Raw genomic sequence first — 14,497 nt, 5'->3', positions numbered from 1 at the left:
CACACACACACACACACACACACACACACACACACAGTGCAAATACTGTACAGAAACCTTTAGAACTCCCCCAGATATTAAAAATGTTCTAGAAGGTTTGGGAAAATATTCTGATGCTTCCACAATTCACAGAACCAAAAAATCCTAGCTCTTGAAACATGGATAAGACAGTAACATCAACACTCACTAACCGACTATTACACCGAGGATTATGCAAAGCAAATGACTGACAAATCTGACAATCTACTGAAATACATTTCACACCATCCTTAAACAAGAATAACCAAAAAACTACTAGAGGGGAAGTAGAGCACCTTTCAATTGAAACACAACCTAATTGTGTATGTTAAATCTGTCAGCTAAAACGGCATCTTATCCAACTGTTGACTACAAATAAAAAAAAAAAAAAAAAAACTCTTATTACTATATAACACTCAAATCTAAAAAAAAATATTACTGTTAAATTGCAAAACTAAAAGTACAGGCTAGTACACAGTGGATACATGTTGCTTTAATCTTTATCTGCACACTTGCAGAAAAGTACACCATACCAGGAAGGGTTTTTTTCCCCCCTTCAATAAAAGTTTAACAGCTACCAAGGACAAAGTTACATCAACCATTTAAAAAAGGATGACACAACAGGAAATACAATTAATAAACGACACTCTCACAAACAACGTTCATCAGTATTTTACCACAGTGTATTAAACCCAACACCTCTCTCTAACAACTAACACTCGAGCTCCGTCTTAATACCCAAGCCATGGACTGTCCTTATTGGCATTGTGCCAACATTCAGAAAAAAAGGGGGGCTCAAATCAACCCAGCCATTCGATATTTGCCATATTAAAGGCTTATAAAACACATGTTAAAATGTTACATGACTATCCAGACTAAGGATCATACTACACAACTGCCTTGAGAGTAAACATCCTTTGGGCTGAAATGACACCACCTTGACCACACTCTCTCAATTAGGATATATCACTTTAGAAATGACACACACACATGGAGAGAAAGAGAGAGAGAGAGAGCTAGAGAAAGAGAGAGAAAAAGAGAGGGAGCGAGAGAAAGAGAGAGAGAGAAGGGGGTTGCTAACGCCACCAGCAGATAGTATTTAATTAATGGTTATGAAAGAACATACTTGATGCTGCAGATTGGGTAGACCCCACGGTGAACTGTGGCTCAAGAGCCAAACACACAGTATTGCAAACACACACACACAACCACACACACACACACACACAACCACACAGCAGCAAACAGAAACTCAGCACGATCCACCTCACACTGAATTCTACAATTCAGGCCACGCCATCACACAAACACGTGCACATGCACATACACACACACACACACACACACACACACACACACACACACACACACACACACACACACTCCACTTCACCACACACAGTTCCAAACCCACCAACAACACACACTAACACAATTCCAAGGCCGCCACACACACACACACACACTTCTAGTGGCTGCTTTTTGAGGGCCCAGGCATTTTCTACGTGAGTCCAAGATGGGCTAATTTAGGCCTATCTGGGGTGAGGAGCAAACATCCATCCATCCATCCATCCATCCCTCCATCCCTCCCGTGTTGGCTGTGGCGGACGCGAGCCGGAGCTGGCCCTCACCCTGCTGTGTGTGTAACGGCTCCATGCCCTGGCAAGGCTGAACCTCATAGCTGCGGTTTCACACAGGGGGCATTCCCTGCTAGTACAGAGAGAGCTGACGCGTTCTCACTCTCTGACCTCCCCTCCCAAACACACACACACACACTTGTGTGTTAACTGACGCACACTGTGTGTGTGTGTGTGTGTGTGTGTGTGTGTGTGTGTGTGTGTGTGAGAAAGAGAGAGAGAGACCGGACTAAGTGATATGCAACATCATACAAAAGTAAATGGGTTTTCTGGTTGAAGTGTTCTTGCATCATACTTAAACATATCCATTTAACTCACACGTACGTTAGGCTAAATCAAATAAGGCAAACTCCACTGTAACTTATTCAGTCTGGCTGCAACATTAGTCTAAAGGCAAAGAAATGGGGCAAATTATTCTGGGCGAAATTATTAGGCCGTCATGACGTACGCTCCAGGCACCAACTTTCGTTTTTAAAAGATATTGCCGCTTTCCCCCGCCTCTTGCTTACCCACACGGACACACAAGTTTGAATTTTGAAGTTCACGTCTCTACGTGCTAAATTTAGCTGAACCTAGGCTATCCCGTCGCCGATTCCGACGTGGGACAGCAATATCGTCCGATGAAGAACAGGGAGACGGATAGAACGCCTCCCGCGGGGCTGAGAACGCCCCCTGCTTTCGGATCGCCTGACCCCGGCTTGACATCACATGTTCTGGACAATGACCTTTACATCAATTAAGACAAAGCGCGGGTCACCGCCTCTCAATAATCACACACACATCCCCACACACACACACACACACACACACACACACACACGCACGCACGCACGCACGCAGGTAACGTTGCCCACTGTTATGAGTCGAAATAGAACAGATAAGGAATCGATGAAATAATAAAACATGAGGGGAAAAAGCTATTCAGTTAGTGAAAAGTATTGCAAAGGGACACATAGCCCCTTATTATCTGGCTCTTAGCTAACAAGTACGATATAAATTGATAAGTAAGCAGCTATACGTGTGGAAGTATCTTCTGTTGAACGTAATTAATGAACACCCTTACGGACAGACAGGCCTGTTTAAGGGCAGCCTCACGCCGTGACGCTCCTGAGGTGAAGTGCAACTCTAAGAAATAAAAATGGAAAAACTTCACTTTCAACTGACAGTCAAATGACCAGCAAACTCTCAGATACGCTAATGTCCACTGTAACCCTCGACTGTGCCTCGACTAAGAACCATTTCCAAATCAATAGGGGAGGGGAAAAAAAACTCACTTCCCCTTCCCCATTTGCCGAGGGAACGTGAGGGGGCCAGTTTAATTTTCAGCACAACGTCTTCAACTAAAACTGCAGCATTACAGTCAGCACTTGGTCCTCACGAGTAAGTCTCCTAACTCACAAGTGACAACCCATTCGAAAGGCAAGCTACAGTGCTGCTTACTCAACTCCATCTCCTGTGTATAGGCTCTCATTCATTTCCCTCATATACTGTCGCAACGTGAATCGCTATAGGCACAAGTCTCTGGCACAGAAAAGTGCCTGTGACGCACTCAGCTTGGCCTGAATCACAGACAAAGCTAGGCTGTCAAACGTTCCAATATTAGATACATAAAGGAAGAATGTTGCAACAATATGATACAGCAGAATGTTACATTGTGACGTGTACACACACTTTGTCTCAAATGCAACTCTGTTTCAACCATTAGCTAGGAAGCCAAGTCAGCAAGGTCTGAACGGTAGCCTACTCACATGTATCACTTATGCAAAAATAGAAAGCAGAGAAAAAGCGAAGAGGAGCATTTCACTGCCACCTCCTTCACTTAAATAAGTGTATGTCTAACGTAGCTCCCAATTACAAAATTATTCCTATTCCGTATATCCTAGCCTTTGCTCCAAAATACCCATCAGAGTTTTTATCCGAATACATGCGTCCGTTTAAATTTTGTACTAAACGTGCAGATCACCGAAGTAAGAGATGCACTTACCTCAAAAGTTTTGCAATCTGGGAAGTTCACGGCATAAAAAAATGCCGCATTCGGTTAAGTCATTTTTCACCAGAATCATTTCGACATTTGTATCAAGAAATTGATCCATCTGACTGTAAAATAATTTCCAAAATACTAAAACTGAATTCAAAGAAAGAGGAAAAACGCTTAAGAGGTCCAGGTGGTAGGCTGTGATGTGGTTGACAGGCGTGCAGGCAGTGAATTTCCGTGGTTCACAGTCAGAGTCGGCAATCCCGCTCAAATTGTACGTTAAAATATGCCAAAAATACACAAAATATTTCCACCAAATACATCGACTATACTCACCTAAGTATGAACTAATTTTGAGAATTTTTAGGTATTTTTAGGTTGATCCTCTGAATTGTTGTGATTTTTCAAAAGAAAACAAAAAATGCAAGCACTTCTGTATTGCAGTCAGAAGTCAGACACTCCTTTCGTCTGGCTAACGATGCTAACAGCTAGCCAGCACACCATCTAACGTCTCCAACATACAATTTGCCATCATTCCTCCCTTATTTAACACCTTTTCCACTGCTCCCAAACTCCTGAAAACGATAAACATTTTTTGCGATTTTTTCCAACAGCTAGCAAACAAGTCAGAAAGGAAAAAATATATGTCGTTTCTGTAGTCAATCTACACCGAAGCTTCCTTGCGTTTCGGAGACGCTTTTCCGCTGCTGTTGCCGCAATCGCCGCTCACTCGAAAATGGCGCCGAAAGCTCCACTCTTCATTCAAATTCGTTGGAGCCTCCCCCCTCCTGTAATTGGTCAGAGTGGGACTGAGCCCCCGGTCAAAGATTGGTTGACAGAAATGCACTCTCAAACCGGGTAGCAACCCACGTACAGTAGCCCTACACGGATAACGGAGAAAAAATTAACACTTGCACCCCCATGGATAAGTTTTCATTTTTTATTCCAAGATAGTCCAACTGTGCATTAAAATTGTTACAAAGCTTAATGGAAGCTGGTTAGTTTCAACCAGACATAACTCTGTGTCTGAGTAGCCAACTCTATTTTAATGTAGACTACGCCTATAGATTTGCGTCTTAATCAAAGATTGGGAAATATTTGACCGATATGAAAGAATAAACCAGGTGCCACTGAACAAGCAAAGCGGTGGCGTCAGAAAGATGTTACCGCTGAGGTGGTTGTTGGTCGTGGTAGGCTACTGTAGAACGCTTGTGTCTGCGTGCGTGTGCATGTAGGATGTGTGTGTGTGTGTGTGTGTGTGTGTGTGTGTGTGTGTGTGTGTGTGTGTGTGTGTGTGTGTGTATGCGCGCGCGCCTGCGCGTGCGCGTGGTGATGTTCACCAGCGATTTTCAAACTAACCGCTCTATTGGCTGTGCTTGCAAAAACATTGCGATTAACAGTAGCTGGGGATTGAATGAACTGTTCCACTTTGTCTCATTTTGTGTTTTCGCCTGAATTTAACCACGATTGCTCGTTTGGTTGTGGCTTCACCCACATCTATCGCCTGAAACTGACTTGAAGGAAAACAGCCGAACTCCTTGTTTTGTTGGACTGGGAACACTCGTCTTCAGACAGCTACATCAGACGTTGTAAATAGCCTCGGCTACTTGATGGTAAATGACATAAACCCTTACAGAAAGAATGAACTGGGACTCGCTCCTCAACGGCCAGTGCAGTTCACTGCTGCCGCCGCCGCCGCCGCCGCCGGTCTGCCACGGACGGTGCTGTGAAGGGATTGCACGAGTGACTCGCTCACCCCACAGGCTGCGAGCGGAATGATTGGGAGAGCTGAGAGACGTCGGGCTCCCGGTCGCACCCGCCCCAATCCAATTATCCTGACTCAAACGGTTCAGCGCCGAAAACACACGACCACGCGCAAGCCTTCTCTATATCGAAACACTAACCGTCACGGGTGGAATAAGAAACCACGGTCAATGGAAGTAAGAAAATATGACTAAAGCAATAGCTGTGGCTGTTGGGTAGTCTGCAATCTAGAAGCAGTAACAGCCCATACGTTTTCAGGTCAGCAGTGCGAGGAAGGGTTTTTTTTTTTTTTTTTTTCATCTGAGCCAGACATCATGGATCTCTTCTCTATTGCTCACTCCTAACTTCTTGACCATCAGCTGATCGTGTCCAAGGTGCACAAGGCCAGCCAGAAAGCCATGCTATACTGTGTGTGTGTGTGTGTGTGTGTGTGTGTGTGTGTGTGTGTGTGTGTGTGTGTGTGTGAGTGTGAGTGTGAGTGTGTGAGAGAGAGAGAGAGAGAGAGAGAGAGAGAGAGAGAGAGAGAGAGTCAGAGTCACAACTGCATGGCTACAGTCACCCTGAAATGTAACTGGCAATAACCCAGTCAAACATGGACTCCAGTGATCAGGAGTCAATTCCAAACTGAAGCGGGACGCTATTCTACCTGATTAAGCAGGAACTTGTTACAGAGTGGACATCTCACGTGGGTCACCGAGAATTTCACATCCTTTCTCGTAACCATGAAGTCACAAATATGCAGTATTTTAATAAGCTGTCCATTTCGTCCTTAAGGCTAATGACAGTTACACAAACAGATCACAAACGACTGACCTCAGATTCATTTCATGACATTTGCTCACTCAAAATGACACGCTTGAGCTCTACAACTGGTCAATTTAACTCAAATAGTTGTGAGGTCACCATAGCAACCCGCTATAACAGCCATCCGCACCTGTTGGCCACCAAATATCTGGTGTAGAACTATATTACGAGCACTCTCTGGTAAAAGCTGAATAGGGGCTACTGAATCAATAACAACACCAGTTGAATAATATTATGACATTGTAGTTACACAGTTTTACACAACAGTTGTAGTGTAACACGCATAGAATTACACTTCTGTTTTCTGACGAGGTGGAGTGGCAGTAGGCCTATCGGCAATTAATCATCATGGTTGGCCCAATTTCAATTTCAATTTAATTTTACTTTGAGCGCCAAACCATTACACATGTCTCATGGCGCTTTACAGAGTGTTAAACATTCAGAGAGAGCCCATGAGTAACAGGGGCAAGGAAAGACTCCCTAGAATTGGAGGTACATATAGGAAGAAACCTCAGACAGATCCACGACTCAAGGGCCCAACCACTGATCTATAAAGAATACAAGATCAGTGGGCCCAACGCATCTGCCAAGGGTCAGTTACAGCACAGTAAGGTCATTTGGTGTCTGAAGACGGCCCGAGATGGAACCACAGAGCTGCCAGGGCATGCCAGCGTCACTTTGGACAACAGAGGCTGATAATCACCAGTGACTTTACTTCACGTCTAGAAGGAAGGCATCAAATGCAATGCTGTAGAGAGAGAGAGAGAGAGAGAGAGAGAGAGAGAGAGAGAGAGAGGGAGAGAGACCGCGAACAAGACAGGTCAAAGCATCAGCCCGAAAGATGGGCGGCAGACATGGAGACACACAATTCACATCGTGAAAGGAGGATAATAACTTTCATGGAGGAGCGAGAGAGAGAGAGAGAGAGAGAGAGAGAGAGAGAGAGAGAGAGAGACCGCGAACAAGACAGGTCAAAGCATCAGCCCGAAAGATGGGCAGCAGACATGGAGACACACAATTCACATCGTGAAAGGAGGACACTAACTTTCATGGAGGCGCGGCAGATATAAAGGAATACAGGCATGGTGTCCAGAAGAGTTTCTGACACAGATAAGCTGTTTGGTGAGCAGTGTGAAAGACCAGACAGGAAGTGTGTGTGTGTGTGTGTGTGTGTAACTAACATGATAGGACCATTGGGTCACTGGGTTGGGCAGCCCTTCAAATGTCTTGTTTTAACCTACCCAACTACCCAGACACTGTTCCAGAACACACATTAGGATCTCAGCACACACACACACACACACACGTGGAGTAGAGGGCAGCCCTCGATCCAGCACCGGTATGCAGCAGGGATTTCCCCATGGAGAGTGAGAGGCTGGCAGTAGTGGAGTGGTTAACAGGAGAACTCCTGGCCGGCCCGTGACGTTTTGAGGCCGGGCTGATTACTATGAGCTGTCTGTGTAAGTTCACTGCTGCGGCCTACAGCATGGGACAGCTGGAGCATGAAATCTCCTGGTACCGGCGACCCGGGTTCCATTCCTGCCCCGTGGTCCTTTTCCCGATCCCATCCATACTCTCTCTCCCATTCGCTTCCTGTCTCTCTAAACTGTCCTATCAATAAAGTATAAAGTAAAGGCATAAAAAGCTCAAAACAATATATATATATATTTTTTTTTAAGAAATCTCCTGGTAATATTTAGCGTCCACTACTGGAGACTGGTCAGGTAAACCAGAGGCCAAGGCCACCGGCTCCGTCGCTTCACACTGAGCGGGACTTGAACACCTACGCTTCTTCACTGTCCACTCCTTCTGTCTGCTCTCTGTGTCAGGTGGATCGTTGTAAGTAGCAGACTACTTTGTGTTTACTCTCAACAGGTGTCTCGGCTTAATGATGCTCGATTGTTGTCCTACATTGTAAGTCACTTTGGATAAAAGCGTCTGCCAAATGAAGAATGTTTAAGTGGCACAACATAGGAATTTCCGCTTTCAACATGCTGGGTAAGGTAGCAAAAATTAGTCTACAATTGCCAAACAGGCGTTCTCCTACCCGCAATAACTACATTGGGAGTGTCAGAGACTCCATTATCCTCAATGTAAGTGTGACATCACAATGAGTTTGAAGAACTACAGTGTGTTGCTGTAATAATGCTTGATTATTAAATAATCACTTTTTTGTAACACTCTAACTTGCCAAATTTATAAACGTCAGTGTAGGTGTACATATAGACATACACACTGACAAACTGGTTTCAAATAATCAGCTGTCTGTGAAAAAAGTATCAGATACTGACATGAATGACACATTGATATGATTGGCTCCTGCGAGTATCAGACACTGACATGATTGGCTCCTGTGAATATAATACACTGATCTGATTGGCTCCTGCGAGTTGAGACACTGACATGATTCCCTAAAGTCCTGCAGGTGTCCAGGAATGATTCAAAGGGGAAGCCTGAATAATTCCTTCACACTGAGGAGTGAATCTCCCACGCTTTGTACTGAATGGGGCACTTCACAGCAAGATTATATGGTGGCACTCTATGAAGCAACATAATATGGTGCAACCCTGCTCTATACAGCAAGATTATACGGTCGCACCCTATGAAGCAACATAATATGGTGCCACCCTATACCAGATTATATGGTATTATGTAGCACCCTACCCTATACAGCGACATTATATGGTCGCACCCTATGCAGCAAGATTATACTGTATGGTATATGGTAGCACCCTACCCTATAGAGCAAGATTATACGGTGGCACGATTTCGCTATGGTGGAACACAATTTCGCTATGGCTATGGTGGAACACGATTTCACACTATGGTGGAACACGATCACACCATCTCTATCTTTACACTCAATGGTCTTTGTCTTCAGCTTGTTTGGCATACATGCTCTCAAACCACTACTCCTTCATGCAGTTACCATAGAGAGAGAGAGAGGTGATTGGAAAATGACGGGTTGGAAATCGTACTCTGGGTCCCGGTGGACACTAGGACCTGTGCGGCTAGGTCGGGCAGCTGCTGCACCCCCCTCAACATCACTATTCCAACAGCACAGTGGGCCTATAGTCCAGCCAGCAACAGCACAGCACTTGGGCCTATACAGCCAGCAACAGCACTTGGGCCTATAGCCCAGCCAGCAATAGCACAGCACTTGGGCCTATAGCCCAGCCAGCAACAGCACAGCACTTGGGCCTATAGCCCAGCCAGCAACAGCACAGCACTTGGGCCTATAGCCCAGCCAGCAACAGCACAGTGGGCCTATAGCCCAGCCAGCAACAGCACAGCACTTGGGCCTATAGCCCAGCCAGCAACAGCACAGCACAGTGGGCCTATAGCCCAGCCAGCAACAGCACAGCACTTGGGCCTATAGCCCAGCCAGCAACAGCACGGGGTCCGCTCCCATGGTCCGACTGACTGGAGCACTATACTGAGGGAAAATACCGGAGCAGCAGAGACGTTTTTGAGACTTGATTTTTAAATGCAATGGTGCACAGCAAAAAGACTAACGTTTCGATGTTTATTACATCTTTGTGACGAAGATGTAATCAACATCGAAACGTTAGTCTTTTGCATTAAAACATCAAGTCTCAAAAACGTCTCTGCCGCTCCGGTATCTTCCCTCCGTTTGATCAGCTTGTCCCCTGCCGTGGATGCACCCGTTGCTTGCAGAAGTGCATAGGATCTACTCCTTTCTTGAACTGACTGGAGCACCATGTTTGGACACCAGAGCCAGTCATTTAACCCCGGGGCTGGTTGGGCGGCACAGCCTTGCAGCGACACGTTCCGGAATCAGACCCCGGGCCGGGCGGTCGTCGCGGCGACGGCGGCCGAAGTGCCGCTGCTGCATCACTCCTCGCCGTGGTGACGATTTGGGGGATGAGACTTACAGGGGAGCTACACCAGGCGCGTACATACTGAAGCGTTCCTTCCGTTCACGACGCGTAAAATCCAAGTTCACAGTGGGTTCTCTGGAACAGAGTGGGCCACAACTATCTACGCCAGGCCTGTGCCCATGGTGTGCACACGACCAACTAGACCCATATCTACGCCAGGCCTGTACCCATGGTGTGTGTGAACTCCAACTAGACCCATATCTACGCCAGGCCTGTGCCCATGGTGTGCACACGACCAACTAGACCCATATCTACGCCAGGCCTGTGCCCATGTGCACACGACCAACTAGACCCATATCTACGCCAGGCCTGTGCCCATGGTGTGCACACGACCAACTAGACCCATATCTACGCCAGGCCTGTGCCCATGTGTGTGTGCACTACCAACTAGACCCATATCTACTCCAGGGCTGTGCCCATGGTGTGTGCACTCCAGAATGGGCCCATATCTGTGTTAAATCAGAGACAGATGCAGCAATCGTGTGTGTATGTGTGCTCATCTCTGTGTGTGTGTGTGTGTGTGTGTGTGTGTGTGTGCATGCTTATCTTCGTGTGTACGCGTGCTCATCTCCATGTGTGTGTGTGCACGCGTGTGCTCATATCCATGTACATGTAATGTGAAACATCACAGTATATTTATGGTGTGATCGGTGGAGAAAATAATGATGGATTTTTGTGCATTCAGTTGGTAAAGAACATGCTTTCTTGGTCCTACTCAGTTGGTAAAAAAAAAATCATCTTTCTCTCTCTCTCTCTCACACACACACACACACACACACACACACACACACACACACACACACGCGTGCACATATTCATGTACACACAAAACTGTGTGAAGGTTTGTAAGTTTAAATTTAGTCTCACTCAGACAGAGTGGGGGTGCATGGCTTTCTCAAGGTTATCAGTTCAGTTTCACAATAGAAATCAGACAGCATAGCCTAAGTGCTTTGGATACTTTCTGCTGAGAACATGCAGTGCTTCATTCTCTTTCCATGTTCTCCAACTGTATGTTTACAAGTCATTGACAAGATTGCAATATAAATGTATCGTATGTGTACAGTATATCTTTGGAGCGAAAGAGAGGGAGAGAGGGAGAGAGAGAAAGACAAGTCCAGACAAATCCCGCCCAGCCTCTTTGATCCCGCCCCTTTACAGCTCTTCTCAGGTGACGTAACCCTTTTCCAAATATAGCATGTTGCTGATGCACAGGCAGCCTGTGCAGTGGCAGAGGCAGCTGTCACTCAGCTGACGTCATGGGGTTTGGTGTTATTATTGTAAACAGCCTGCCAAGCTTTCCACGAGCCGAGGCTAAGCACTCCTTTGTTCACGCGCTGAAGAGATCAACAACAAAAGACATAAGACACGCGCAGCTTCTCTTCCCCTCTCCTCCGCACCAGAAAATAACCAAACAAATTAACAACACTAAGAGGTTGTTTCGTTGATAGTGAAAACTTGTGCGGTTCATTCAGAGTTTGGGCATGTCGATTGTTCACTCAGCACCGTCTCATACAACTCAACCGGCAACTCAACTCTTCGCTCAGACTTGCAGCAAACCGTCAAATTTCGCACTTTCAGCTAGACGGGATACATATCAAATTACTTCACATAACTTGTCATTTTACCGAGGCCACCTGATTTGTATGTCATATTGTTAAGAATCATAGATTACCCCATGAGATCTTTCAACTGAACAGTCAGCAACACAAAAACAACTCCGTGACCCATACCGTCTGGTTTCCCCGTGAATGGACAAACTATGTTAACTGTGTCCCAGTCAGAGACGGACTTCTTGAAATAATTGGGGAGAAATCATTCAAATGCGTCCTTTAATTGACAGGCGTGGACACAAAAGAATCTTTGAATTGAACTGAGAAATGTTTCATGTCATGTTCGAAGAACTGCATCGCCAAAGTCGAACACTAAACTCTGCTGCTTACAATCAAGGTATTTGCGTTGAGGCTGTTTGATGCGGAAGACTAGTCAACCCATGTTTATCGCACACACAATCAGGGCATCCCCGATAAATTACCTTTAAATGAATCGGTATGATCACTTACCTAGATGAAACACTCGGTCTATTAACACAGACAGAGTAATAACACATTTGCTGAAGTCCCAAATCAACACGGATATCGTCCCCCCTTACTGTTGTTACAACAGTCGCTGTTGAGGAAGTCCTCTTTTTGTTCCAGTATTTATACGTAGCTACAATGTTGCGCGCTCGGGAGGCGGAGCGGTGCCACTTCACGAGAGAAATACAAAACGACCGAGCGCACGACCGAGCACGGACTACACGGGTAAAAAAAAAAAAAACTTTAAACATCCTAATTCCAAAGACCAGAAACCAATCAGACATAGCACATCGCCACGGCCAACCGATTTTTACGATCAACATCCGTTTTCCAAGGAATGGGAATCGTCCGACTGGCATGCGCGCACCGCGTATCTGATTGGGACCCGGTAGACTATGGAAACGCCACGGCACTTCCACTCCAACGAGCACTTATAACTCATTGTGTGTGAAGAAACATGGCCAGTGCGGTCATGAGTTAAGCAGTTCTCATGGCAGCTTTTAAAATTCGACTACAGATTTGACAACGAACAGACACAAAGGGGCGCGAGGTCTTATTAGAGAATATTGGTTGTGTCGAGCCGTGAGGTTTCGTGGTTACAGTGGAGTTGCATCAGGAAGTTGTTATCACAGGTCTGCTCAAACAGTCCATCTCCAGTCACCGTTTTAAGCATCTGCCTTGCGGAATGAAACACTTCACGATGTGTTTCCCATTTTTAGTTGTGTGACACTAACTGCAATCTATGCGCAATGTTGTGTTGTCTGTTGTTCGCTTCTTAACGACATCTTCACTTGACCAGCGATGTAAACAGAGTGTAAAGACTTCTTTTGTCTCGTTATTCTCCGTTCATTTCTCTAAACTCAACTGTCTGCCAAAGAGATGTGCGATGCGTTCAAGTTTGTAATTCAGACATCAATGGGAAAGTTCCTATATTCAAAGGAAAATAACCGTATAGGCTATTGATCCGCGAGAATGGACTCGTCACACTGAGGATTATGACACTCCTCATAGTATAATGTAAATGTCTCAACAACCAATAACCAGTTTCACGCCAAACAGAAGTCGTGCCTTAATGAACTTCGCGTGTGTGCCATGACGGAGACACAAAAAATAGCGCAAATAGATTAACTTTTCTGTCTGCTTCTTCGGCAGACAGTTGGTGATGGTCATTTAGTAGGCTATAACGAATAAGCATTGGTGTCTAATCTGGTTTGGCGCATGGAGCTCTTTTTTTCAAAGCGCACCCGTCCGCTTCAGAAAGAGAGCCACCCTCTGTTCGCGCCGACGGATTTGGACATGGCCGTGTGCTTTAGCTAATGGAATAAAGTGATGACTAAAATAAATGAATTACCGTCAGCCAGCGGTGCAGCTGTGCCGCTAAACTTAGATCCCATTTAAATGCTGAGAACATCAACTTTAAAGCAATAAAATTGCCGACACACACACACACACACACACACACTCTCGCACACTCACTCACTCACTCTCTCTCTCTCTTTCTCTCTCACACACACACACACACACACACACACACAACAGAAAGACACAGAGAGAGAGAGAGAGAGAGAGAGAGAGAGAGAGAGAGAGAGAGAGAGAGAGAGAGAGAATTTCTTAAATGGAGTTATTCTGTCTTTCTTGTCCTGAGGGTGAAACATAGCTTACTGTAATTCCTTGGTTAGTTAAGTGAAGAAATCGTAATGAGTCCAAATAGAAGCTGGCTATGGAACCCATCTGACCCTGTTGTGATCCATTTATAGTCAGCTATACCATGACGGCAGCGCCGTTTAGATTAGTTTACAAGTGGCCTAGTAATGACACAGAGTATTCAACAGAAGATCACCATTTCCAAATATGCTTCACAGTTCACATGGCCAATGATGTCACCTAATTTGAGCAGACCGAATGAGTGAAGTAGGCCCTGTGTTCTGTCACAACTTCTCAACCCTTAAACTCTACGCCTACCCAAAAGTTACTGTCCTTTATAAAAAAAAAAGTAAGAGTGGTCACGCAAATAAACAAACAATGCAAAAGCAAAACAACTGTCAGCATTTCTGTGCTAAAGGTCCGGTCTGCTCACATGGATCAAGACAGTAGGTTAGTATACAGTCCTAGATAGATAGATAGATAGATACTTTATTGATCCCCAAGGGGAAATTCAAGCCTAAAAGTGAGCTTTAATGACAACATCAATTGAAAGACGCTGTAGGCTCGATGAATATCACGGGGAAGCCGGCCCAGAATGTCGCCAAAAATGAAGTTGTTATTATGCTTTATTTTAAAGAAGTGAGCCCCGTTCGGAAGTTTGATTTTGAAAGCGTCCAG

Source organism: Sardina pilchardus, chromosome 4 (genome assembly GCF_963854185.1).
Source record: "Sardina pilchardus chromosome 4, fSarPil1.1, whole genome shotgun sequence".
Classification (NCBI taxonomy): domain Eukaryota; kingdom Metazoa; phylum Chordata; class Actinopteri; order Clupeiformes; family Clupeidae; genus Sardina; species Sardina pilchardus.
This window is presented reverse-complemented; position numbering follows the sequence as displayed.